At 38.8% G+C, this 26,683-nt stretch overlaps 1 long non-coding RNA gene across 1 annotated transcript in view; it reads left to right on the forward strand.

Annotated features, from left to right (window-relative positions):
• The window catches only part of LOC121473920, a 122,288-nt gene extending 109,720 nt beyond the window's left edge, over window positions 1–12,568 (forward strand). Inside the window, exon 5 of the long non-coding RNA XR_005983258.1 lies at window positions 11,981–12,568. This is a non-coding gene — a long non-coding RNA (uncharacterized LOC121473920). The remainder of the gene's footprint in view (window positions 1–11,980) is intronic.
• The last annotated feature ends 14,115 nt before the right edge of the window (window positions 12,569–26,683 follow it).

Below are 26,683 nucleotides of genomic sequence, written 5' to 3' on the forward strand. Positions count from 1 at the left end.
CTGTCACACAGCAGTTATCCCATTGGAGATGTGAGCTCCAGGAGATCGGGAACCATCTCTTTCATCCATTTACCTCTGGCATTTGCACAGTCTCTGGATTGTAGTACAAGTCTATCTATTTCCACTCTTGTCTTCCTACAACTTTCTCTTTGCACAGCAGCCATGGTGATCTTTCAAACACATAATCACTCTTTCACTAATTTCCAGAGGAAAGAGTTGGTGTCCTACTTTCCTGCAGTGGCTACCAGTGGATTTGTTTTTCTTTGGCTGGTGGTTTTGTGGTTCTCAACCTGTTCTTATTTTTTGTTTGTATCATTATGAACTCACAGATTTATACAACATATTCGATATGAGCTAATCAATTGCAGTTGCTATTTTTTTTTATTCTCAAATTACCCTATCTTGTACCAAAAGAACTCCCTCAAATCACCTCCTAGGAGATCTTTATGATGAACTCCTGTTTTTGTTTTTTGTTTGTTTGTTTGTTTGCTTTTGATAGAATCTGCCTATTGGCACCACAGGTTTATTATCTTATTTCCAGCCTCTGACTTGGAATCAGCCCTTTCTCCACAAAGCCCTGGTTCTTTTCAGGGCTTAAATGTTAAGGCTTAAATTTAAGGGCTTAAATGGTGTATAATGTTACTTACAGACCACAATCTGGGCATTATGGATATTCCTTGTCACTGGTTTGTCATTGCTTCTAGGACTACAGTGTGGACAATATTAGGAAATATGCATTTATCTGACCTGTCCTGTATGGCTACGTTTCAGAATAATCAAAAAAGCCCTACTTGATGAGGATTTTTTTTAAGATTTTATTTATTGAGAGAGACAGCAGTAGATTTTATTTATTACTTGAGAGAGAGAGAGAGAGAGAGCAGTAGAGAGGGGCAGAGGCAGAAGCAGACTCTCCATTAAGCAGGGAGCCTGATGTGGGTGTTGATTCCAGGGCCTTGGGATTATGACCTGAGCTGAAGGCAGACACTTAACTGACTGAGCCACCCAGACGCCCCAATGAGGATTGTTTTTTTGTTAGAGAAATATTATAATTATTAAATGTAAAAGGATTAATACAATTGGAACATCACCATTTACAACCACTAATGAAATAATGATTCAGGCAAAACACATCAAGAGATACTCAAACCATTAGGAGAAAAGATCATAGGACCTTCGCAATGGAAGGATCAAGCTACCCTATGAGAACCACTGATCAATTTTAGCATGTCTCAAAATGAGACGACCAGACACTATGTATTGCATGATGTAATGCAATAAGAAATACACAATAACCACTTATGAAGGGGATCCCTGGGTGGCGCAGCGGTTTGGCGCCTGCCTTTGGCCCAGGGCGCGATCCTGGAGACCCGGGATCGAGTCCCACATCAGGCTCCCGGTGCATGGACCCTGCTTCTCCCTCTGCCTGTGTCTCTGCCTCTCTCTCTTTCTCTCTGTATGACTATCATAAATAAATAAAATTAAAAAAAAAATAACCACTTATGAAATATTCTTGCCAAAAAGTGTTAAACCTGAATTTAATCAAGATTTAGATTTAACCTTTAGTTTGCAGGGTAAGGAGAGAACAAATAGACAAATACAGAATTTGATACAATTTGTAGGACAACTAAGACAGTTTACTCAACAAGTCAAGTCAACAAGAAAGGGGGAGGGAAGTGACAGATCGGTTGCAAATTTACGGAGACTTAAAGTCATTACAATCAAGTGCCATGACTGGACCTCATTTGGTTCCTAATTCAAATAAATTGACTCTAAAAGTCTTCTTTGAGATAACTGAGAAAATGTGAAGGTATATTTGGACTCAGATGTTATTAATGAATTTTTGTTAATTTTGTTAGACATGAAAATAGGATTGTGGTTGTGTGAGAAAATGTCCCTTTTAAAAGAAATATATATGGAAATATTTAGGGTTATGATGAGATGTGATAGGAATTTGCTTTAAAATAATGCAGAGAAGAAAGAAAGAAAGAAAGAAAGAAAGAAAGAAAGAAAGAAAGAAAGAAAGAAAAAAAGGGAAAGAAAAGAGGGCAGAGAAAATAAGGAAAGAAAAGGAAGAATGGAGAGAGGCAGGAAAAAATATTAAGTGTTGAATCTAGAGATGGGTTCTCAGAAGGGATAATCATACTGTTCTCTCTACTATTGTATATTTGTGTACATTTAACATTTTTCATTTAAAAATCTTAAACACAATTATATTAGATCATTCCCCTTTTATTTTCCTTTTTTTTTTTTTTTTTTTTTTTTTTTTTAGAGAGAGTTGTGCACGCAGGGTGGGGAGGGTCAGAGTGGAGGGAGAGGGAAAGAATCTTAAGCAGACTCCCTGCTGAGCACAGAGCCCAAGGAAGGGAGCTCAGTCCCACAACCCTGAGATCATTATCTAAACCAAAATCAAGAGTCAGAGGCATTACTCAGCCACCCAGACGCCCCTATTTTTCCAAATTGACATGCGACAATTACGTGAATGTGTCTATTGAAGTGGGACCAGGATAGGACCACGTGCAGACATCTACAAATAATTAAAAGGAAATCATCTATGGTCACATTTCCCAGTAATAACCAGTATTTCCATTTAGGACAATTATCTTGTAGGCTTCCCTCACCTTCATATTGACAATGGTAATTGTTTTATGCTATCGGTGTCAAACCTGTCCAAATAGCTTGTCTTGTTGTTGCAAGTGGCAATACTTTCATTACCAGAGAGGCAGAACATTCTCTCATAGATTCATTAGCCATTTATATTTCTTTTCTGAATTATTTAAGAGTCTTCTCATATACATTACAGACTTATTTTTCTGTAGTTGCTGCAAGGTTGCAAAGAAATTTGTACAGACCATGTAGCATAACCATTAACAGAAGAAGTGGAAGGCACCATGGTGGGGGCAGAAGGGGGGGCATCGTCAGCTTTGAAAAGGATCTCAGTGTCCTAATCTCTGAGGACCCAGCCAAGCCTCCCTGATTTTCAGGGCAACCTACCATGTTGCACAACTCCAGAGAGCATCACTCACCTAAAGACAATGTGCTACTCTGTTCTGAAAGTATGAACAGAGAATCGGTTGGAGAGTCACAGTTTTTCTTGGCTACAGACCTCTATAAGAGACAAAATATAAAACAAGTCTGGCAAGTAGGAGAAATTTAAAATATGGATTACATTTTGGTAAAAAATATTTAAAAAAAAAACATGTGACAAACCATCTGAGAGATTTAGTTTTTAAATGATTTTCCTCTTCCTATCAAAAGGACATTTAGTTTCAGAAAGGTAATAAGAACACAAAGAAATTATAACAAGATATCACTTGGGATGTCTGGGTGGCTCAGTGGTTGAGCATCTGCCTTTGACGCAGGGCATGATCCCAGAGCCCGGGAACCGAGTCCCACATCGGGCTCCCTGCATGGAGCCTGCTTCTCCCTCTGCCTGTGTCTCTGCCTCTCTGTCTCTGTGTGTCTCTCATGAATAAATAAATCAAATCATAAAACAAAACAAAAAAAAATCAAGATATCACTCAACTTCAGCAAAGCAAGGCAGCAGGCTTTATTGCTGGAAATTTTATTGTTAAGGTGTCTCCTCTGTGTTCTGGTATTCTCTATTTTCTGTTCCATGATCCATTTTTGCCCCTGTCTCCAGGATTCCATTCTTAAAACCAGCTAGTATAAAAGGGTTGCCCCCTTACATCTCTCTCTTTTCTTTTTTCTCTTGGATTTTTCTGAGCTAGAAGTCAAAATTCTAGGAAAGAAAATGCTTTCGGGCAACTGTGATGTATTTGTGTGAATTGCGGCAGCTAGAGAATAGACAAGTATAGAGAAGTCAATGGACAAAAAGAAAGACATAATAAAGGTCAGCGGCCAAATGCTTGGAAGGCATTGGCACAGATAAACAGAGCTGGGAGAAGCAAGGACAACCCAGAGAGAGCCAGAGGATACTTATTGAGTGTCTATTCTGTGTCATATTCCTTATTGACATGATTTTATTTCATCCTCATCACACTGGAGATAGGCATGTTATCCATATTTCATAGAGGAGGAAATGGCAACCAGGAAAGGTTATGTAGGCTGTTAAATATCACACAGCTCGTATATGTTGTTAACAAGATTCAATATCAGCTCTGGCTGCCCTTTAAGCCCATGATATTTCTCAAATCACACTAGCTTCCAAAGAAGGACAGAAGAGGAATACGGGTCATGGACAAATAATGGATTCTAGAATATTGATATCTGTTAAGTCATAAAAGTGGCACTCTTCAAAGATATAAGAAGTCTCTAGAATCAAATCTCTAATTCCTACCATTTTCTCTGGAAAATAATGGTAGGCAATCCAGACTGCACAACTGGCAAACTCAGGCAAGATTTTATTTTAAAGGTTTTATTTGTTTATTCATGAGAGACACAGAGAGAGAAAGAGACAGACAGAGACACAGCAGAGAGAGAAGCAGGCTCCATGCAGGGAGCCTGATGTGGGACTTGATCCCAGGACTCCAGGATCACGCCCTGGGCCGAAGGCAGGTGCTTAACCACTGAGCCACCCAGACATCCCACAGGCAAGATTTAAATCAAATTTGCTTACATATCCTAGAGATAAGGTCATTTTAATTTCATAAGAAGATTTTATTTCTACAATGGTCATCATCTGGGGGAAAAAAAGGAAAAATGGAAAGTAGAGTATATATTTATAAGCTATATCCCCTGGGAGATATGGTGCTGGAAAAGAACTTAAGGCTGGTCAGGTGTTACTGATTTTGTCTGAAAGGCTCTCCCTCACTTCTCTCATCTGCCTGGAGAACTCCTATTGATTCACAGAAGCCCAGCTCAGATTATCATCTGTTCTTTTGGTTCCTGTTTGTATCATTTCTGTATCTTTTCCTTACTTTGAGGCTCATACACTGAAGCTCTGGTCATTTTCCTTGTCATCTGTAGTCTCTTGATTTCCTGGTATGAGAATGTCCTCACGTCACTGATAGCTTACAACTTCTTTCTCAGTAGTCCTGCATCACCTGTGTATCTTTCATCCCCATAAGGAAAGCCCATATAATCTATACAGCCCCTCTTTGCAAGCCCAACCTCTGATCCTTTTTGCTCTCTTATTTTAACACCCATTTTGCCACCTCAATGAACCCTCCAGTCCTTTCTTATACCCTGGCCTAAAAGCCCCACCACTCTTTGGTCAATAGTCTCAACTTTTATGCCATGCCAATTTGAGAACCCATTCTATCTGCCCAGAAAAATCATAACCCTGGATCAGCCCAATCACTCATTTTCTCACTACCACCCCTGAGTTGCCAAGTACTAGGGAGAAAAAGGTCACACGCCTATGCATATTAATGGCAATAAAAATTCATTTTTTCACATCTTAGCTCAGTTCTGAGAGCCATAAGGCAGTCCTTCTCTGTGCCCTGAGTCAGCCTTAGCCTATTACCCTACAATAGGTTTTTCAGATCTTCTTCATTCTTTTAGAAGCCATCTGTCCACCACCTTCTCCATCCTTCTTGGATGGTCATTCTGCCCTGTACTTCAGATAGGACTCCTGCCTGCCCGCAGTCTCTCCCCTCATGCCACTGCAAATTTGTGACCACCTGTATAAGTGGGGAAAAGCTCCCTCCCATCCAATGCCTGTTTATTCACCCATGCACTGAGTGCCCCTCCGTCCCTCTTTTTATCTACATATTCAGTTTCTTCAGCTCTAGTTTGTTTTTTGTTTTTTTTTTTCTATTTATAAACACACTTACATCACTACTATCTTTAAAAAGATATGACCAGGGACATCTGGGTGGCTCAGTGGTTGAGTGTCTGTCTTTGTTTGGCTCAAGTCATAATCCCAGGGTCCTGGGATTGAGACCCACATTGGGGTCCCTGCATGGAACCTGCTTCTCCTTCTGCCCATGTCTCTATCTCTCTCTGTGTGTCTCTCATGAATAAATAAATAAAAATCTTTAAAAGTAAAAATAAAAAGGTATGACCATATATACAAATATTGAATCATTATGGTATGGGCCAGGAACTAATATGACATTATGTCAATTATATCTCAGTAAAAAAATATATATATAAACAAACAACTTCCTTCTTCCACTTTCTTAGATCAGTCTACCTTCATTAATTCTACTTCCTCACCTTTCATTCTGTTGTGAATCCCCCAAATCTTCTCCTTTGCCCTCATAAATCTACTGAAGCTGATCTATCCAAGATCATCAATGTCTTCCTCATCAAATGTTTCCTCTTTGTTGCATTTTATGCCATCATTCCTTCTTTCTTTCTCATGCCTCTCTTATCTTTGGCTTCTTACCTCATTTCCTCATACCTGTCTGATTGTTCCTCAATCCCATTACAGGCTTCTCCTGACTTTCCCTTGGATATGGCAATTCCCTGGAAGTTCTATGCAGAATATCTATTAATATATTGCCCATTTCCCTTCTGTGCTCATTCATACCTATGGTTTCAGGCCCTTTCAACATACTCATGACCTCCGAACCGAGACCTTCAGCTCACATTCCTCTCTTAACCTCTAGAGCTCCCCATCTATCTTTTTACTGTACATCTCCATATCAATGCTTCCCATATGCTTTCAGTCCAACACATTCAAAGTGTTTGTCATTATCCCTTCACCACAGCTCAGTGAATGACATCACCATCTATTCATTTGCTCAAGTTAGAAATCTGGAACTCATTTTGGATTCCTCCCTCTCCCTTGTCTTACAAATTCAGCACTCAAGTTCCACCTGCTTAACATATCCCAAATCCATCTACTTCTTTCCAATCTCACTCCCACTACCATGCCTAAATTACTGGCATAGACTCCTAAATAGTCTCTCTGCATATAATCTTGCTTCCCTTACTATACCCCCAATCTATTTCTGATACCATCATTCTGAATTATAAATTGGATAATATGACTTTCTGTCTTTTCTCAGAATCCCTCAATATAGACACTAAAACAGATTGATTATCATTTATTTATTGAAGGATAATAACATAAAATAAAAAATAAATGGGTTGGCATGGTCAGAGTTTAACACTGAGGAATAATTTTTTTTAAAAAAAAGAATAAAATCCAAAGCCCTTCAACAAGTACACAAGGACCTTTTTTGAGACTTCTGCAAACATTTTCAACCACATCTTTAGCCACTTAGCCCTCACATCTACGTCCCAGGCTTACTTAAATACTTGCAATTCCAGGAGAATTCTACATGCCATCTTCTCTCTGTGCTAGCACTCAGGTGAGTCCCCCTACCTGAATGCCTAGTGACCTCTTCTTCAGTCTTCTAGTCTCACCCTGTTGATCACCTTCCAAAAATTGGATTCATTTTCCCAAGGCTATGTAATTCTACAGGATCTACACACATTTTTATAATAGTATCCATCATTCTGTATAATATTCATTTGTCTGTCTAACCAACTAGGTGTTTCTTAATCAAACATGTTAGGTTTTATATCTTATATGTCATTCATCTTTGAATCTCCAGTGCCAAGCATAAGACCTAGTTCAAAAAGACTATGCAAAATGTTGAAAAAGAAAGAATAAAGTAATCATTCAAAAAGAGTTTTATTTTGTTTCTGTTATTTATTGCTCTATTACATACCATCCTAAAATTTTATGCCTAAAGCAATGATTTACTATTATCTCTCATGGTTCTGTAAGTTGACTAAGCTAACTGGATGGTTCTTGCTCAAAGTCTCCCTCATAGGTTCTATCAGATGGTAAATGAGGCTGGAGTCATCTGGAGGCTAAAATGGGCTCAACAGCCAAGAGAGTTGAATCATATGGCCAACTTTTAGTTGGAAATTTAGCTGAGATTGCCTCTTGGAGCTGTGTATGTGGTCTTTCAGGGTAGTGTAGATTTCTTACAATGCAAGCTGCAAGACTTTTTATTACCTTAGTGGTGCTATATTTTCATTTCTACCTCATTCTATTGTCAAGCAAGAACTTATGGCCAGCCCTAATTCAAGGAGAGGGAAATTTGACTTCATCTCTTGATGTAGAAATGGCACATAGGTGCAGAGGAGGAAGGGACTGATGAAGGTCATCTTTAGGAACCACCTTCCATAACTAGAATTATAAACAACTATAAATAATGAACCAAAGTGTTCCTAAGACTTCTAGTTTTCTCCAATTTGGCCACTTTACTCTTGAGAAGCATTTCCACTTAGGGAGTAATTAGGATTATCTGAAAAACAACTTTCAATGAAGTACCTAGCACTCCACCAATTCTATGAAAAGCTTAAACCTGAAGGCTAAAATAAGATTAGGAAATAATTTGTATGTCTCCATTGTCATTTCATTCTTAAATGGCTTTTACAATATGACCATTTGAGAATGAAAATGCAAGCTACTCAAGTCTCAATTTTTCTGTTTAATTCTTTTGACTTTGCAATTCTGTCATTTTGATGGATAAGAAGATTAACTTCAGAAAACAAGTTTCTCAAAACAAATGAATTTAGAGGGGGAAAAGTAAACAGAGAGGTAAACCAGGAAATAGATTAAACCATAGAGAACAGATTGAGGGTTGCTGGAGGGAGGTGGGGATTAAGGAGTGCACTTGTAATGAGCACTGGATGATGTATGTAAGTAAGTGTACGTAAGTGATGAATCACTAAATTCTACTCATGAGACTAATACTGTGTGCTAATAACCGGAATTTAAATAAAAGCTTGAAAAAAAAGAAAAGGAGTTTCTTTTGGCATGTTGATTTCTATAGAACAAAACTCTTTTTTCTAAACTTAAAGTTACTTTCAATATGGTTAAGAGGTAAATGAGTATAGACTATATCTCATCAAAATTAAAGCATTTCAAAAGTGATAGACTTAAGTATTCAATACTTTTTGTTGTTATTTAGGAGTGAATTTTCTAGTAGCTGTTGAGACTGACCCTGGTGTGGAGCATGGCTATTATTTACTCTAAAGTCATGGCTTCAGGTGGGAAATAAAGAATCCATTTTTTATTTTAGGAGAGTATACCAACACTTGGATGTAGGGTGGTACTAGATTGGACTGTGTTGCAATTATAGAGGGGAAATTATAACATTTAAAATACCTATGATTGTTTTCTAAAGAAAGTGACATAATTCAATATCAGTGAATCCTTATAGTGTCCCTTCCATTTACGGGGACTGGGGAGAGTGGGAAGACAAAGAGGAAATTTCAGCCTTCTTCTTTGGTACCAGTGAAGTATGAGGCAGGAATGGATGGCCTGGGCTGAGCAAACACACTGCAGAGGCCATGGATAGGAGATCATGGAGCCAAGAGATGCAGAAGATGTAGGGCTTTGCCTGATTACAGGAAAAGAAAGCTCCCTCACCACTGTCAAATGGCCCACAATCTGGCCAGTGCTTATTCATCCTTCATGCTTCATTTCATCCTTTACTTTTACAATTCTGTTAAGCTTCTCTCTTCTGTGTTAAATTGTAAAGACTTAAAAAGTGAGCAAATAGGGTATCTGCCGAGGTGGGGGCAAGTAATGGACAATGTGAAATTCCTCCATCATCTCAAACTTTCAGTAAAAGTCCACCACAGAAACAAATGTATGTATGAAGTTTTCAGAGAGTGAAGGGGCTATGGTACATGATCTGTGCAATGTAATGCAGGAACATAACATATGGACCAGCAAGATGTGGCCAGGGGTGAAAAGGAGAATGTAAGTATTGTCCTAACTACCCTCCTACTCCTCCGACCTCCCTAAAAATTTATTTTGAAAAGACTGGAAGGGACTCTAGGCTATCATTACTTCTAGGTTAGGATTGGAATTGATCTTGTTTGAATCTTAATGGACAGGGTAACTCAGCTAACATGTAGCCCATATAGTTACTTATTTAGATCTAATTCTCTTGGGTTTTGCATCCCTTGAAGGCAGAGAGCTGGAAATTATAATCTGTCTCTGATTCTCCAGGTCTTGCTTGTGAATATATATATATATATATATATATATATATATATATATGCTAAATGTTGTTGTGGTTGAAGGAAGGGAGGGAGGGCGGAAAGAAGGAAGCAATAAATGATTATTTCATTGACTATGTGTTTTGGCTCTAAAAAGCAATTCTCAAACTCTAAAATACTACTTTAGTGTCTTACATAATGGAAATAGGTGTGGGAAAAGTGCTCTGTAAGTTACTGAAGACAAGTTGATTTTTTAATATACTAGGCCAAAGAAAAAGTCAGAAGTTCTCCTTCGCTAGGCAAATTTGCACAGACATAGATTATTCACGAATGTTAACTGATCTAGAGTTAGAAAATATTAGCTATGGCAAAAAACAAGAATATTAACACTAACAAAGACTTCAAACTAAAGTCCAAAGTGCCCATGTAATAGTCACTGGGGTGATTACAGCCTTTACCACGGTAGATCATTCTTATGATATCAGAAAATTTGGAAAATAGTATCTTATGTGCAAATTATTTTATGGTTGGTATATATGAGCAGGCATAGGGAGAGGCTGATGCACTAGGACCTACCCACAGAGCAGTTATTAGAGCTACAGTGGGCCTTGGTCATTATCCCCAGTTGGGGAATGATATAACCCCGATAGAATGCCTATACCCAATGGGAAGCATTCATTGTAATTCACTTCTAGACTTGAAATGGCCTCACATTATTCACTGAATAGAATGGCCTGTACTTTTAGCTCCTTGAGTTCAAGAAGGAGAACCTGGATTTCATGTGATGAACTGATAGAAGCAGCTGATGCCAAAAGAAATCCAAGACTCAATTGCCACACCATACATTCAACAGCATTATTTTCTCTAGAAACCTAAATGTTAGCAAACTAGACAAAGACAAGAGCATTCCTATGAAGGTATCAAAGTTACCCTCGCCAGAGTGATCCCTGTGAAATTACTATTTTTAAAAAGCAAGTTCATAACCAATTTGTTAACTACCTTCTTTGTCAGTGAACAACATTCACTCAAATAAAGAAAAACTGGATGGAATTGAAATTTTTCACATCTGATTTACTGTGACTCAACACAACTCCACATTTTTTGGAGTCTACAAATTCTAAATTTGATTCAGAAGAGTTCCGTATCTAAGCTGCCTTTGTGAACCTGGATTATTTGTTTTCCCCAGCTGCACTATGTTCTTTATCTCATTCTGTCCTACTAGCCACCAACTCTTCTCCATTTATCTGGGTCCTAATCAATCTTCAAAGAAGGTCCAATCTTCCAGTCACCTCTAACCTTCTGCAACTTCTTTATCATTGTGTGATTATTCCCTCCTCTGCCTGCCATAACTATTCATGCCACTCACTAGTCACTTGGCAGGAGGTACTTTGTCAAGTAAGGCTCTCAGCTTGAAGCTAGGTGATAGCCACTGCTTTCTGATTCCCAGCTCAACTCTAAGGCTACGCCCACTGAGACCATGAGAATCTGATTACAGTATGGAAACAAGAATCACAAAGTGGCTGCCCCTTCTATGCTACCAGACCCATTTTATTTTTCTGGTATGCTGCTTAGAAAATAAATTTTGTCTGACACACTGCCAATCCTTTTTCTGGGGCAAGGATAAATGAGGGTTTCAGCTACCCATCTTTTGTCATTTCTATTTTTTGTTGAACCCATTATTATCCATAACCAAAATTGAGCTCTTAAAAACCGAGGGGACATAACATAACTGTTTTTAAGCCTGAATTGTTTTACCATAGCTAGATTCATTTTAAAAATTGTTTTAGATCATATGATCCTGAAGATGGAAAGGAGATTTATTACTCCAAATCTTTATTTCAATACAAGAGGAAACTGAGGCTCAGAAAGGATTTAGAATTTACCCAAGGCCCCAAAGAGATATGGTTCTGGAATTGGACTCAATGCAGGGTCCCACTCCCTGTCCATCATCTCCCCATATGCCTCTCTCCCTGTCCTGAACAGGAGAATTCCTCTGCCAAGTGCATCCTACTCTTCTCCTTTGAGAAAGGAGATCTTGTCTCGGTTGACAAGATCTTGAAGTTGCTGACAAACCATTCCCATGTTTTCTGCTCCACCACAGGTCCTGACAAAGAGCATAAGGGAATCCTGGAGGCAGGAAAGAGAGGATGGAAGACAGACTTTGGAGTCAGCCAGCACTGTGCAGCTCTGCCTTTCCTCTGCAGGATCAAACGGATTGACTGTGATTGTGCAAAGAGCCTTAGACACACAGTAGGGCAAGACATGATAATTTGCCTTCAATTCTCCAATACCAGAGACCAATTGTGGTCATCAGCGGGGCACCAAATTTCTGGAACTGAAAAGTAATAATAATTAATATAAAATGCTCTTTTTAAAATAAATGTGCATGAACAGTAATATAAAAAATGGGAAAGTCTAGCTTAGAGACTTGTTTATTCTGTTTGGATTCTAGTCTTTTGCTTATTCCACTGTAAATTGAGAATGGGTAAATGTTTCACCATGGACACAGCTGCATATGCTGAATATAGATTTTCCAATGCTTGATTTTCCATTAGAGTTTACATTTCTGAGCTTAATGCCTGAGGGGACAGCCTGACTAATACATTATATCATTTGTGAGCTCACTTTTTAAAGCTGAGTTTAAAAGATGGGAAGTGAGATTTAGAAACTAAAAGAATAAAGAAACTTAAAGCAAGAAAACTGTGGTCCCAGATTATTCTGATTTATTAAATTGACAGTGTTTCAAATTCCTAATTTGTCCTCATCTTTGCTCTTTACTGACAAGAAAATTATTTCCATAGGAAAACAATTGGTTATCTGCATAGCAATTACATAGGTTGCAGTGACTAAATTGTAAACTTCTTGGAACTAAAAGAAAATACTAAGTTTTCAAACATGGAGAAATGGAAATAATAGTGACTTTGACATTGAGGATCTACTTTGTGCCAGGTACTCTACTAAGTACTTCTGAGTGTATCATTTCAAAGCCACTACCATTGCATGGTATTACTAACCTATTTCACAGATGAGACACATCGGGTCTGGTTGACTCACCCAAGACCACATGGATGGTGAGAGGGGTGGCATCATGAATCAAATTGTCATTGTAGGGCCCTGCCAACTACATTATGCTGCCTTCCTCTCAAGAGGTAATGGAAATACACCTAGATTTGGAGCCAAAGTTAGATTTAAGGCCTATGCCATTACTTGTAAGTGTTCAAAGTTCAGTCAAGACGTCCCACTCTCTGACATTTAATTTCTTCATCTGCAAAATGAGAACACTAACACCTATGTCACAGGGCATTATGAAGGTTAAATGAACTCCTATGATTTGTGAAAGTGGTTTTTTAGGTGCCAAAGGCCATCATAAGAAAGGTGTTTGAGAGATGGGAATGCTGTCCCTTATTGCAGTGAGCCCACCCACCTCTCAGAATTGCCATGAGGAGTCATTGGATGCTGGGTGTCAAAGTCAGTACAAGCCCATGCAGCAGCATAAGAAATAGGAGTTTTAAACATTCTTAGGAGCTTTGCAAAGCTCAAGCACTAAATAAAAGAGCTCTTATAAACAGTTTTTCTAAGGTAACTAGTGTAACCTTTCAGAGTTGCAGAAGCTCAGAGAATATCCTCTAACTCTAGTTTGGGAAATTAAGACTCAAATAGGACAAAATATTTAATAGAATACACCCCACATTGGATTTGTGAGGAACCACAGAGAATACATGGAGCCAAACTAGAGTTTTGAGGATGACTCAAGTGAGATCTAGATACACAGATAATCAAGAGCATGGTGAGGACCAGAACTCAGGTGTCCTGACTCTGAGTGTGCTGTTTCTCCACTGCATTCATTGTTCTTATAAATTCATTCAAACTCCAGGAATGCCATTGACAACCAAGTTAGTGACAAAGTATTAGCTGGTAAGCCCACAAGTAGAGATCTAGATGGGTTTATATTTACTGTGTGACCTCGGAAAAGTTGCTTTTCAGTGTCCTTATTTGTAAAATGAGTTATAATAATGCCAACTTCATAGATTATAGTGAAAAGAATATATTAAAAGCTCTAAGCACAGTGCAGGTAAGTGCTCACTGCTTGTCCTTTACTATATAATCATACTCTACATGCCATAAAACTCCAGAATATGACTTCCCTGTGCCTCCCCTGTTTACAGAAACCCCAAGCAAGCAGGGAGCCTACCAGGAGATAGCCTGGGTGTAGCCTGGACCGATCCTCTTGGCGATCAGTCTGCTTATTCACATTTTATCGAGTTTGAAGCAATCATAACATGCAGGCTTAGGCTTAGGGAAGAGGAGTAGAAATGATGCACTCATTCTGAGCATTGGAGCCTGAGCCCCCATAACTTATCTACAAATAAGGATATTAACATCTATTCTTTTCCACTCTGAGGTACTCAAAGCTGTCAGTTTCAATAATAAGTGCATCATAAACTATTCATTGCTATATAAATGTAAAGCATATAAAGCAAAGAGAAGAAATGATAGTGGTTTTCTCTCTGTGCTAATAAGCCACAGTCTCTTATTTGAGTGGCTTTTTACTTCTTTTCTTATACTCAGCACTTGGGGAATTTAGTTTCAGGAATAATGAGTTTGCATTCTATTAATTACGTCTGATCTAATGACCATGAACCTAAGTGTTTGCTCACCTCTAGCAAGAAAAACATAGTCCTTTCCTTAGAACGTGAGATCCTTTCTAAATAAATTACGAAAGTCTTTTCAATAGCCTGCTTGTTCTTTGTACACAGTTGCTTAGATTCTGGATTATCTTAAAGCCCTGCTAGCCAGCTACCTGCTTTGTGTATTGTCCCAATAACTTACCCTGTGATTTCATGTTTCTTTCAAAAGCGTCAAAGCACTAGGCAAATATTACTCATCAAACAGGTTTGATGATGTTCTGCTAAATTTAGCTTTCTTTTTTTTCTTTTGTGGCTCAGTCACATCTATTCTCAGGGCTATGGCCTACATGAGCTATGAGGACTCTGGGCCCTTCTGCTTCCAGTGAACAATCCGAGGGCTCCAGAGCTTCCTTTTTGGCTGACTACACCACTTAGAATTTGCTTTACCATTGCCTCTTTCCATCGCCATCACTTCCTCAGGGTTGTCCTGAAATAGGCGTCCATCTACATCTCTTCCAGGAGCTTTAATGCTTAAAGAACTAACTGCAGGGCTCATGAGTCTGCGTTAGCTAAGTGTGTTGGTGTCTAACTAAATATGGTTTCTTTACATTCAACCTGAGGAAGTTGTGGTCAGTGTTTGCCTCAGCCTCCTCCTGAGCCTCCTCTGCCAACCCCATGCTTTCTGCCCACCCACGTCCTACACCGGCTGATGTGGGGCCATGTCTGTAAAGTACTCTCATTGTCATAGTCCAATCTTCCCTGTCCTCTCTTTCCTCCCTTCCTCCATTCAACTGCCCACTTACAAACACACAAATCCCATTAGCTTCCTCCCCTGGGAGCAGCTGGCCCAGCTAAGGAAGAAATGAGGTAGCAGAGAGACTCCAACATGAACTTCTTCCAATGATTTCAGCCCCAAAGGAGTAGCAAAAACCACAGTTGGAGGCTGACCAACTATTTATCACTCCACATGTATGGTAAATGGTCTCTGCTGATAATTCCTGCTTCCAATTAATGAGGTGAGAATTGGAGGATCCAGGAGCTAAAGTGACGGACTGACTCCAACAGTAGGGCTACTTTCAGAAGAAACAAGTAGATGGATCCCACAGCACTAATCAATGTGCTAATATTTAATCTGTTGAAAATAAACATTTGTCATCCCTCAGGTGAAATACATCTTCCTTAATCTTTTTTCCCTTCCTATTTGTCAATATTTCATTAACACAAGTTTTTCTTAACTGAAAAAGTATTCTCATTTATGGTTTGGTTTTCATGAAAGTACATTATGATAAGATGTACCTGAAATGAATATTATAAGCACAGCAGTATGATATCACTTTATGGGGCCACCCCTGAGATCATGATCAGGGGGGTAAATCTGAGCTTAAAATGGTGTTATAGCTCTTCCTTTTGTGGCTTTACTTCCAATTCAGAGGCCTCCTGAAATAACTACAGCGATTTAACAGAATTTCTAGGCCTTCTGGATTATATGAAGACAGATGCTAAAGGTTATTTTTCAGTGGAGAAAAATTTTGCTTATTAATGTGTCTAGGTAACTACACTGCCTCCAGTAGAGCCTGATGGAATAAGACCTCTGACAACAGACTCCACACTGTCCCCTAACCCATACCCCTTTTAAAGCCAGCAATATTGATAGGAAAGAGGCAGTAGAAAGCATAGTCTTCCAATAGAAGACTCAGATGTTTAAAACTGGCTCTGTCACATCATCTATATAACTCAAGACAGGTTATCTAACATCTCTCTTTCTTCCCCTGTATACATGAATATTAGTAGTGCTTTTCTCTCAGGTCTATTTTGAGGATATGATTATATATATATATACACATGTGTATATATATATACACTATTATACATAAATATGTACATATATAAATACACGATACATACACATACATATAGTAGTACTCAATAAATATTCCATATTGTTATTATTGCTAATATGTATTAAGTGTCAACTATACACCAGTACAATGCTAAGGATTTTACAGGGATATATTCAGTTATTTCTTATAACCATCCTGAGATGTAAGCAGTACTCTTTTGCAAGATGAAGACAGCAGAGGTCAAGATGACTTGCATTAGGTCACACAGTTAATAAGCCACAGAAGTAGCCTGGAACTCAGACCTTATAGACCACCTTGTGAGGCTCTACTGACAGCCCACCCTGTAGGATGCTAGAAGAATCCAGGCTGCCAGTTTCAAGGATCCGGCCATTTTTTCTATATTTTTGGGTCATCAGAGTGCATATGGACATGCATTCAACAAAATGCTTAAAACATTTAATTGTGACTACCTCCAACTTAGGCATTCAAAACTATTCTTCACCAAGAGCCTGCCCCATGCTAGCCTCTGTAAAAGTCCTGTAGGATTTAGAAATGACCGAGACAAGTCCCCACTCTTGGGAACAATCCAGATTGAGACAAGAGAATGGGAGTATTAAAAACAATTACAAATTCAGTTCCTTTCATTTAGCCAGAGCTCTTCCCAAAGGCAAGTCTTCCTTCTCCCCATGGGAACCTGACATTTCCCATAATTTATTTGATATTCGTTGTATCTTTGAGGTGTTACTTTATTGATCAAGAGAATCAGTTCTGCTTATTACTGGGCCTTTGCTCCAATTTAAATAGCAAATCCTAGTTGTTTTATCTCATTGGACAAGAGCTCAAGGATCCTAGGCCCTTACATACTATATAAGGATCTTATGCCCTGGCATAAAAATGTCCATAAGAGATTAAAATATTAAAAATAAAAATAGTGGCATAGATTCATTTACTTTTTCTTTCTGCAATAGTTATTGAACACAACATGAGCCAGGCACTTAGAGCAAAAGGAATACAATGAGGACTTGCAGTGGTGAAATGGTCTTTCTCTGAAAATTTACAATCTGGTGAAGGAGACAGACAGATGGATAAATTATAGGTGCCATCAAAAGCAATCACTATACAGTAGACTATAGTCATATGAAGTCATTAGGTGGGGTGGGAGAGGGAGAAAGAGGCTGTTCAGGATATAGAAATAATATGTGTAAAGGCCCTGAGGTGTAAGCATGCAAAGGACACTACAAAGACTAAAAGGAAAATGATGTTTTATAGCTAAAGCATAAAATAAAACCTGGTATATATGGTAAAAGATGAAACTGGATATATAAGTGGGAAGTTTAACATGATTCAGGCCTCAGTTTTCTCATTTTAAAACAAGCAAGGTCAAACTGTGGATATAAGATCCATACTAACTTAAGTGGATACTTCATCCACAATCCCAAACAAGTGCCCTGAGGACCCTATCCTCACTGCAGCTGTTTAGAGGAGCAGCTATTTTTCATTAATGAATCTGCAAGAATAATATACTCTGATTCAGTGTTTTCTTTGTAAGTCTTTCTTTTCAAATAGATTTTTTTCCAATGAGGCATTTAACTTCCATATGAAGAAATGGATTCCAACTCCTTTAAGGAGAAAGACTCCTTCCCCCAAAAAGGACCAGGGAGGAATTGGTCCTCCCTCAGCCTATGAGTAGTTCTGTCATATGTGTTCAATGAGGGCAGGAAGTAGAGTAGTAGGAATGCCATCAGTAAGATTCCAGGGCAGGCCCACTTCATCCAGTGCCATCTGTCCAGCAGGTGATTGATAAGATGGATTTGGACAAAGAAAAGCTGGCTCTGCACTAGACTTCAGCATTCATTCCTAGAATAACCCTCAAGGGATGATGTAACATTTTGTCCTTTAACTCTTCAGTTACCTAAGATCATCATCATCATTACCATCATCAAAGTAACAATACTATTTTTTGAAAGCATTTTGTGAATTAGAAAATGTTTTATATGTTTATATGTGTAATCCTATTCAAGCCCTCCTGACAACCTCCCAAACTAAGATTTCTTATCCCCTTTTGCAATGGAAAAACCTGGGTTTAAAGCAAGTGACTCACAGCAAATCTCTAGTTGGTCAATGATCCATCATAAACCAAAGAATCTTTTGGATTCTTTCTGTTGCCAAACAAAACTATGAAGACTTGTTGGTGTGGGGGTTCTTGCCAACAAGACTCAAATAAAGATGAAAATTGAACAATTCTGGCTCTTGTTTTCCATTTGTTCCTCATATATTAAATATGTTATTTAAATAATCTCAACTGCCTCTCAACAGCAGAAAGTCAATCTTTATACAGAATCTACTTCAATATTTCATCAACTCAGATATAGCACCAAAAGATCATTTTACAAATTATTTCATCTACTGCATCCTCATTTTCCCTTCCAAAGATGGAAACAACATATTAAAACTCTAAAAACACTGTGCTGAGTGCTTTTGCCTGAATTACCTTGTTTCGTCCTGTTAAAAATAAGACAACAGGCCAAAAATGGAGTTACTTATGCTAAGTCCCACATAACCAGAAACTTGACTTAATTTGGCTTTAGCTTTTCCAGAAATGAAATCTTAAACCAGTCAGGAACCACGAGATCAGCATTAGTTAGATAATCTGTCTGATAGACCCTTACCATCCTCTAAAGGAAAGTAACTTAGTAATAACCAACCAACCAGACTTGTTCCTGCTCCATCCTGCCTATAAAAGTCTTTCATTTCAGAGTTTCTTTCTATCTACTGAATTGGATACTGCACAATTCAAATCAATTTTTCCTCAAATAAACTTAATATTTTAGTATGTCTATTTTTTAACAGTTCTTTTTTAAAAAAACTTTTTAAACATTTTATTTATTTATTTATTTATTTATTTATTTATTTGAGCACAGGAGTATGGGGGAGGAGGGCTCAAGGAGAGACAGAAGCAGACTCCCTGCTGAGGAGCCCAACATGGCCTTGATCCCAGGACCCTGGGATCATGTCCTGAGCTCAAGGCTGATGCTTAATATGCTGAGTTATCCAGGCACCCCTACTTTTTAACAGTTCATAAAATGGTCTTATGAGGCAGGTACTGACTACTGATCCCAATTTCTTGATAATGAAAAAGTTAAGAGACTTGCCCATGTTTACATAGCTAATAAAGAGGTGGAGCCAGAATTCAACTAAGGCACTTTTTTTTTTTTTTTTAAGATTTTACTTATCCATTCATAAGAGACACAGAGAGAGGCAGAGATAAAGGCAGAGGGAGAAACAGGCTCCCTGCGGGGAGCCCGACCCCAGAACCCCAGGATCACACCCAGAGCCAAAGGCAGATGCTCAACCACTGAGCCACCCAGGAGTCCCTCAACTAAGGCACTTTACTGGCCAAATGGTGCCTGTGCTCTTAAAGTCCAAAGTCCCATCCCATACACACTGCCCCAAATGGCATGGTTCCATGAAAAATAAAGGCAGCCTGTGTAATCAATGCAATCTCAAGGTTATGTGTGCAATTTCTGACTCGAGGTTGGGGGAATAGAACATCATGCACTTCACGTTTTAGCTAGGATGACAATTTCATCATACATCACAGAGATTTAGAGTAGCAATGAAGTTGCTTCTGAAGACATAACCTCTTCATATTCAAAAAGAGGCCCACCATTGGGTGGAGAGATGAATTGAACTACCTTACCAGTGAGAAAGATGGGATGGCAAGTACTCTCCAAGAGTGTCTCAACTGGCTGGCCTGCTGATCAAGGCCTTAGATATTCAAGATTTGGCAGGGCAATCTGTCAGTACAGAAAAAAGAAAGCTAAGTGGCCCATATAGGGATCAAATGTACAGATCTATGATGATTAATATGAACCATTAATTAGTAAAGCAAACTTGCCAAAATTGCATTGACATCAAGTTTATGTGCACAAGAGAAAACAGTTACCTGGCAATTCTTATGCTGAAGAAGAAAGTGCTGTTCATTTGCACACTGCATTGTATTGTTTGCCAAATAGCATATCAAATTGTCTCTGTATTCAAAGCTGGTCCCCACTTAGTGCTGGCAACACAGAAATGAGTCCTGGAAGGAGCCTGCCTTGACACTCCTGCTTTTGGCCCCTCTCTGGGCACCCACTGCTGGGACAGCTGCCAACAGCACTTTGGTTCCTGTAGGACTCTGAAAAGGAGAGAGAAAGGACAAGAGTTTTGACATGATCTTAGAGAAAATATTATCCTGTTGGATAGATTTTCATTTCAGTTAAATGTTAGCTCCAGTTTTAGATGATCTTCTTAATGCACTCTTTTCAAAAACTGAAAGTTAAAAATAAAACCTTAGAAAGAATCCCACCATCATTTACACAAATAGTTATTTCAATTTGGCTATTGTTTTCTTCTACCAGGGGGTACAAAGCAATTACTCAGAGGGATAATTATGGGGACTGAAGGGACTGAGGACCTGAGCCACCTCCAAATTCGTTCTTTAAGCAATCTGCTCATAATTACCAAACTCAAAAAATGAGCATGACAGGCCCAATGTCATGTTGGAGATAAATGCTGAGAACATCAACAACATAATAAGGTAAAATCTGATTTGTATTCGTGTAATTGTTTTTTTAAAGATACTACAAGGCCTCACTAGCTTGTTAAGAGAGAAATAAGAAGAGACACATCCACTGGAAAACAGGAAACAGAGCTCTGATGTGATAAAAAAAAAAAACATGGTTCTTGATGCAGGGTTTGAGATCTGAGTTGGAATCCCAGCTGCTGACATTACCTTCCTCAAGTCACTAGCCTGCTCTGAGTCTCAGAGTTCCCACCTGCAAAGCCTAACATATATGAGACTGTCTAGGATAAAATAAGGTAACAATAGGAGAGACACATAGTAAGGCCCTATCACCATCTTTTGAAGTGAGTCTGAATATTTCGGTAGCTGGTCATGGAGATAAAGTCCAGGCAACTAAGTCATAAAGTTTTAATGTCACTTGCAGAAAATAGCCACTCCTTAATTAGGTATGACTTGATGTCCCATTATTATAAGTATCACAAGGCATTTATTTGTTTAAGTAAGAGAAATAAGAAATATATTGCAGTTGTTATAAGACATGGGTAAATGTTCTGGCAAGCCCAAACTATAGAATATACAAGAAAAACCTACAAGAATGCCAGAATAGTTTCACTGAATTATCACAGAAAACAAAACAACTTGTAGAAATGTAGCAACAGTGTCAAGAATGGCTTCAGGACACAAATACTACCATGAAACTGTGTCTTAGTCCAATAATAAAATGCAGTTATGCTTTGCTTTCTGTGCTTGAAAAAATGTGTGATGTGAATCTCTGTACAACAATTGATATTTTGTCTTACTGGAGAGCTTCCTCCCTAAAGTAACACTATGATAAATCTTTTTGTGCAAATGATTATCCTTATTTTATCTTCTGTGTAAATATAGATCTTGTAGTATCTCATCTGTTCCTGACTACTCAGTGCCACCCCCCTGTGACTCAGTTCTGAAATTGGAGGAGGACCTCAACGTGAGCCAAGGTCCCGCATAAGCAGCCTTAGGAAGAGAGCTGGGCTGTCAGACTCAGAGGGATTTAGGTTTGAGTCCAGGCTCTGACAGGCACTAGCTGTATAAGCTTGAGCAAGTTCTTAGCCAATAGATGCCACAACTTCTTCATCTGTGAAATGGGGATAATAATAGTTCATACCTAACAGTTCATCATTTAGATGAGAGAATACCTGTAAAAATACTGAGATCAATAAGCATCAGTAAATATTAGCTACTGCTGCCATCCTCATCCTGGCCTACACAGAGACCAAGAGAGAGTTGCTTACACTTGAGCCCAGTTTACAAAACCCTTCTATTTTGCTCTTCTCTCAGCATCCAATGTTTATAGTCCATATCAAACTCATTGGAGCCTGCAATCTCCAGACTCAGCAACAGAACACTATTTACAAAGAGAGAAATGAGAAAAATAGAAAAAACCCACAAACACTCATATGCCTTTTTCTTCCCTTATGATCTCTGAAAAGATTCATAAAAGGGTAATCAGAGAATAAAAAATACACGTTGATTGATACATTCTTTTCTCTGTCCTTGAATCTCACTGCTACTGATTTCTACAAATCCTGAAATTAAGAAGCTACAAGTCTGCTGTAGAATATTCATCTTATAGAGATTTCATGGGTATTAGGGAAAAGTAGAAAGCAAAGGAATTAATTAGCCTCAAAGAGGCACCAATCAAATAATGTCATTAACTCCTTACCTAGAAGGCTAGGACTCAATCACAAGCTATTATTGGACATTAATATGTGTAATGGTATTTGAATTTCACAAATGTGACCTTTTCTATCAAGAAGTCAGGCTTTGTCAAGACTGTGGATACTAATGACATTCAATGAAAATGGTCATGAAAAAATACCAACAGAACCTCCCATAAAATATGAAACCAACACAGAGGATCTTTAAAGGAGCTAAAATAATACCTGGTTCCAGACAGAGTTGGCACAAGAGATTCCCTCTGCTCTTCTCAGCTCCTACCAAACTTGTTATAGCTTACCAGACCCCACTGAGGGTAGGAGGAGAAACTGAATATTTGAAGGACTCGCAAATGTTTTGGTTAGTTAGCTCTGTTGATGGTGGGGAGAAGGTTGCCTTGGTATTTCTGGACTGTGTGCTGCTCTCAATTTGGACTTAAAAATCTCCTTTGAGTCTCAGAAACTGTGGTGACCAGGGAAGAATGGAGAAGAGAGAAAGAAGGGAAGGCTGGAAGCTCAAAGGAAAGAAGGACAGCTCTGGGGGAGATATTCTCCCATGGTCCCAGTACCAGTTAGGAAAGTGGCAAAGGAGGCCAGGATATTGCTCATTCTTTTCATGCATATGAGGAACTTCTATTATTTGTCTCTGTGTAAAAACTATTCTAGGAATTGGAGAAGCAAAGATGAATAAGACCTACTCCATTATCCTTAAAGTAGGAGAAACCAATGCGCGCACACACACACACACACACACACACACACGTGTACACGTGCCACACACACTTTTATACAATTGGATTCCATGTGACAAGGACTAAACAAGAGATATAAATCATGCCTGAGTAGATCCCAGAGAGTGGAATGCCTTAAGGGTATTGGACATTGTCAGAGAGAAGATATAAAAAAAAAATTATGTTGTGAGTGAGCATCTCAAGAAGGAAGCAAGAGTATGCAAAAAGACAAGATGAAGGTGAAAGTTTGGGAAGAAGAACCACTCAGAGTGGAAGCATCAGCATGAGCAAAGGGCCAGAGACATGAGAGAACCTGAAGGTGGTTAGTACTGCTGAGGGATGAGGTGGGAAAACTACAATGAGGGGAAATGCTGGGCGATTACCTGCAGGTCCAGGGAACAACCCCTGAGAAGACGAGTACACATTTTCAAGTGTCTGTGCTTAGGACAGAATTTCTCTCTAAGAATGGGCAGCGTGTATTTAGCCAGAATGTCCAGGTGCTCTGATATTGGCCAGGAACATGAGAATGTGGATGGGCAGAGAGGAAGGAATGCCCAGAAATTACTTCAGTAACGTAACATTTATCCTCAGTTACAAACAAATGAGAATTTGTGGCATTTGTTCTTCTCTGCTTGACATTAGTTGATTTGGGTTGTAAGTCTGAATACTGTCTTAAATGAATACTGTGCCATCTAATTTTCTAAAATTGCAAGGTAAGTATTTAAGAAAGACAGATAAAAACAGGGATTTAGTCCTTTTTGGTTTTTTTTCTGAGCTTAACCTCAAGGGTGAAAAAAAAAATCTTCCTTCATATCTCCACACCCACACAAAACACTGGGTTTATGTATTACGAGAGCTGTGCTGTGTGTTCTTATTGTGGGATGCAGCACTATACAGTAACCTGTGAGTAATGTCACACTGAGGAGTTACGTTTCAGACTAGGTTCTTTGAGATCTAAGATAAAAACAACTCATAGTTCTAAGCAGGATCTCCAGTTACTGGGAATGAGAAAACCTTGTGGGATGGGAGAGTGTTGGGGGTGGAGCAAGCAGGTATGATGGGTGCCAATCTGCATCCAGTTCCAAGGTCATGGGATTTCCCATCTTCTCCTTTTCCTCCTTCATTTCTTCCTCCTTCATTTCTTCCTTCTCCTACTTTTCTTCCATTATCTCAAGCTGTGGCCCCATCATATGATTAAAGGAGCAGCCACAAAATAGGGACAAATTCTCATGGAATTAGTTTAGGGGAAAAATTATATTCTATCAGTTCTAATGAAATTTTCTCAAGGACTCAAAAAGATCTGACAAGTACTATCTCTACCCATGGCAAATATGTGGAAGTGTGTGGCACCTGCTACAAGGCTGTAAACACTGTTCTTTGTGAAGTGTCTTCATCTCTACATCTCTAAACTATTGTGGATAAGAAAACTGTGACCATTTGGTGGATAAGAAAACTGAGGCACAGAAAAGCAAGAGGTTTTCCCAAGTCTCACAGCTAAAACGTGGTGGAACCAAGATTTAAATCTTGGCAGTCTGTCATTAGAACCCAGAAACTTACCACTACCTTATAAAGCCTACTAGCAGAAATACTTGCATGAAATCTCCCAGATGTAGAAAATAAACTAAACTTTACCAAAGCCTTTTTGTTACTAAGTTTATAAATTTTAGTTCAGGTGTACAATCATAATATAGTGATTCAACAATTCCATATGTTACTTAGTGCTCATCAAGATAAGGGTCCTCTTAATCCCCTTCACCCATCCCCCACCTACTTCTCCTTTGGCAACCCTCTGTTGATTCTCCATAGTTAAGAATCTGTGTTTTGGTTTGTCTCTTTCTTTTTTTCCTTTGTTCATTTGTTTCTTAAACTCCACATATGAGTGAAATCATATGATATTTGTCTTTCTCTGACTGGCTTATTTTGCTCAGCATTATAATCCCTAACTCCATCTATATTATTGAAAATGGCAAGATTTCATTCCCTTTTATGGCTGAATAATATTCCATTGTATATACATACTACTTTTTCTTTATCCATCCATCTATAGGTAGACATTTGGGCTGCTTTACCAAAGCCTCTTGAATGCAAATTATTTAAATGGATAAAGGTGGTTTACCATGTCTTCCAGGATTCTTACTGAAACCCACTCTAGTATTTATCAAGTATTCTAAATAGGTGTGAGAGGTAAAAACAAGTGTCCATACACGTGATGTGGTTACTTTTCCTACACACCAGTACTCCAGTCCACAGTGTCTGAACTACTGGACCATTGTCCATTTTGACCTTGACCTTCCAGCCACTATTGTTCCTGAATAACTAAACTCTCACCCTGGCCTTCTATAATGCGGCATGCTCTGCTGACATGAGTCCCTAGTGTGCTGAGTCACAACACCAACTACTCTTCTGTCCCTCTTCTTTCAGCAGAAAGGATGAATATCAGCCACAGCAAAATGCCCATGAGGTTGTATGAAATTCAGTGAGGGAGATTCTAAAGTAAATGTCGCAGGATTCTATTATACAGTACTGTTTCCAGAGTGCTCAGCATGTCACATTGCCCTGTAGAGCTGGGAATGCAGAAACAAAGGCCTCCAGTGTTGTTTCCATTTGTAAGGAGACTGAATTAACGTTGCCAGGGAAACAAAACCTAAGTTTCCTATTAAATTTACTTTCAACTTATGCATCACACCTCTGCTAGCCTGAGTGAAACACGATAAAGGAAGAAAACTTCAGTTCTTTTATTAATACCTCTTAGAGCACATATTTCCCAGGTAAAGATAATCCACAGAATAGATTTGGATATCTCACCATAAAAGTGATTTGACTCCACCCAGATATTAGTATATGTTGGGAAAAAAAACCCACATAGAATCACGCACCATCTGCATTTCTCTCTGTAACCGCAGGAGCACACAACCCAGGAATGGCTCTTGTCTCTATTCCTGTGGTCAGTTACAACCTAAAGGTCTGTGAAGATGTGTGTAAATCAACAACACAAGAGAGGGGAAAGACTGGAACCAACGTGGGAAAAGAGGAAGCCAGATGGTGAGGTAAAGAGTGGGAAAGTAGACAGGAAGAAAACAAGTCATGGAGTTAGCCTAGTCATTAGGGATGAAGTAGAGTTTGAAGAGGGAGTTGACCAGTTGACTGATGTGGTAAAACAAATAAAGAGAAAAAACAAAATTGTTACTGGATGAATCAAAACAAACCAGGTGTCAAGAGATGACTTGAAGAAACAATACAGACGTCACTTGGACAAGGTCTATACAAGTATGGGCTCCTCCTCCTCTGTAAAATAGGCTGCCACCTTAAGAGCAAAAACTGAGCAAGTTCTCTGCTGATTGCTCAG

The sequence above is a fragment of the Vulpes lagopus genome, chromosome 1, assembly GCF_018345385.1.
Source record: "Vulpes lagopus strain Blue_001 chromosome 1, ASM1834538v1, whole genome shotgun sequence".
In the NCBI taxonomy this organism is placed as follows: domain Eukaryota; kingdom Metazoa; phylum Chordata; class Mammalia; order Carnivora; family Canidae; genus Vulpes; species Vulpes lagopus.